Below are 2,688 nucleotides of genomic sequence, written 5' to 3' on the forward strand. Positions count from 1 at the left end.
CCACAGCCCCTCAGCCCCCACCCCCGACCCCACAGGCGCGCAACCCTCACGGATCCCACAGTCCTCAGCCCCGTGCATCTCACAGCCCTTGAGACCGCCTCAGCCCTGCACACCTTTAACCCCACAGCACCTCAGCCCTCACGGACCCCACAGCTCCTCAGGCCGCCTTAGCCCAGAGCACCGCTGGCTCCGCCAACCCTTCCCGGACACCCCTCCCACCCAGCCGGACGTACCGCACACAGTTCCCGGCCGTGCGAACCCCCGAGCCGACACAGCACCTTCCGCCAGCAAAATAAAGTACCGCCGCGGCCTTAATATTCAAGCCTCTCCCGCCGCCCCATTGGCTGCGCCCCTCGCCCCGCCCCGCCTGATTGGGGACGCCGTCCTGCTTGCCCCAGAGCATCATGGGAAATGTAGTTTTCGCTTTACCAGCGCCAGCCGGCGAGGAAAAATAAGTAATTTTTAAATTAATGCGCTCACAGTTAGTCTCATCTGAAAGGCATACTCCTGTTCCTGCTCGCTTGTGTTCTCGCCCTTTCAATCTGCTAACCGCTGACACTTGCTGATTCTCCACGTTATTTCTCAGTCTTAAATTCATACCGTCATTTTTCCTGAAGTGCTCACTTCATGCAACTGGAAATGAGTTCTGCTTTGGTGTCACAAAAACCCCTCACTTTTTGGGTGAAAAATACATAGTTTGCCGTCCCCAGAAGTGTATGTGTTAATGTGATCCTCAGCCTCATCAATTACCTTCTCTCCAACAGCATTCCAAGAAACAACTCATTAGTCTGACAGGCTGCAGTAATACACAGGAGCCTGGAGTAACTGGAAGCGTCCAAGGCCAGGTTGGACGGGGCTTGGAGCAATCTGGGATAGTGGAAGGTGTCGCTGTTCATGGCAGGGGTGGAATGGAATGGGTTTTAACGTCCCTTTCTCCCCGGAACATTCCAGGATTTTATGAATATGTCATCACTGCTTCCAGTGCCAGAGCACGACCGGGGAGTGAGACAAGATTTTTCCTGCGCTCGTTGAAGGGGCTGAGGGAAGAGCTCAGGAGAAACAACGGGAGCAGAGGGCGAGCGCCGGAAGAGGCCACACGCTGACAGCCTGTCCTGCAGCACCCCCTCGTGTTCCCGCCGGGAACTGCAATGAGCCGGGACTGCGCGCTCGCCTCTCTTGAGTTGAGATCTTCATCAAATCCAACATCTGCAGGGTCTCAAGGCTACCGATGTCCTGTTCCCCTCTGCATTCAGGATCTGCAAACGCTGACGTGTGAGGCAGCTGCAAAAAGAAATTGTCATGGACTTGGACAGGTATATCCTGCCAGGAACATAGGTTAGCTGCCTGCTGTTATTGGAAATGTGATCAATAACAGAGATATTTGTCATAAAGAAAACTGAATGAGCAGAAAGCAGCGTTTTTTTCACAACTGCCCTTGACTCACAGACTCTGAAGGCCTTTGTGATGCTTGTGACTAATGATGCTTTTGTATGCAGAGAAGAGACGAACTGGGAGGTTGTTTCTGCATGACATGGGCAAGAAACTCATGAGAGACCTCGGACTGGGGACAGCGGGAGGGGCGGGGTGGTGCCGGAGGGGCTCGGTCGTTGTGAAAAATTCGTATTTTATGATTGGCTTTTGGCAAATATTAAAATGAATATTATATGTGTTGTGTTAGAAAGTTATGCTGTATTAATTCTCTTAAGTAGTGTGTTAGATATAGTTTTAGGTTATAACAAAATGTTAAGATAGAAACTATGCTATGTAGGATACTTTTTTCTAAAGAAAGGACTCGCACCGAGATAGCAGTCACAGGACACCTAAATCTTTCAGAGAAAGAGAATTTATTGCCCCATTATCAGGAGAAAGTAACTTCTTCCCGCCTCGCTCAATCAGGACGACGCCGTTAGGATTAAGAGAAAGAAGTTGATGATGACCAGACAGAATGTGTTTGAATGGAATGTATGCATCGTGTATGAGATGTATGAATATGCAACAGCCTATTGCTTTTAAGGTTTAATCCTCTCTTAACATGTGTCCCTTTTCGAGCTTATGCTGCCCAGAAAAAGGTACCCAGACATCCGTAACTCTTTGTCTCTATTGTCTCATACTTGTCCAAATTATTATTACTCTAGTTGTATTACTATTTTTATAACCATTTTATTACTATTAAACTTTTAAACATTTTAAAAACAAGTGATTGGCGTTTTTCACACTCGAGCTGCGCGGGGCTGCGATGGGAGTGCGTGTTTGCGTGTGTGTGACGGACAGGGACAAACACCGCCCCCAAGGGCCCGGAGGTGGCAGCATATCAAAGTCGGCCACGCCCAAGAGGGCGGCCCGGGCCGGAGGTGGCGGAACCACTCGGACCGGGCTGCTGCCAGCACACAAGATGGCGGGTCCGGGCAGAACTCACGTGATACCACACCTAAGATGGCGGCGCTAACCGGAAGTGACTTCTGCCAGAATTTAAGATGGCGGACTTCGGGCGGAACTCACATTACCACACCTAAGATGGCGGCTTAGGCGGATGGTGCCCTTTCCAATATGGCGGCGTCTGGCGCATGCGCTTTGAGTAGGGCGAAAACGGCGCCAAGAAGGGACCCCATGTGCAGAAAAACGTCCCGGTGGAGCCGGGGGTGTTGGTCAGAGGCGCCGCGGGAGAGCGGGAGGCGGCGCCGGCAGCGC

The 2,688-nt window shown here is 51.4% G+C and overlaps 2 protein-coding genes across 2 annotated transcripts in view; both read right to left on the reverse strand.

Moving 5' to 3' along the window:
- LOC115948499 overlaps window positions 1–322 on the reverse strand; it is a 17,702-nt gene extending 17,380 nt beyond the window's left edge. The window contains exon 1 of the mRNA XM_031061536.1: window positions 234–322. The gene's annotated coding sequence lies outside the window, so the exon portion shown is untranslated. The remainder of the gene's footprint in view (window positions 1–233) is intronic.
- The window catches only part of EPS8L2 (EPS8 like 2), a 64,096-nt gene that overhangs the window by 11,392 nt on the left and 50,016 nt on the right, over window positions 1–2,688 (reverse strand). The gene's annotated exons all lie outside the window — the stretch shown is intronic.

The sequence above is a fragment of the Geospiza fortis genome, unplaced genomic scaffold, assembly GCF_000277835.1.
Source record: "Geospiza fortis unplaced genomic scaffold, GeoFor_1.0 scaffold450, whole genome shotgun sequence".
In the NCBI taxonomy this organism is placed as follows: domain Eukaryota; kingdom Metazoa; phylum Chordata; class Aves; order Passeriformes; family Thraupidae; genus Geospiza; species Geospiza fortis.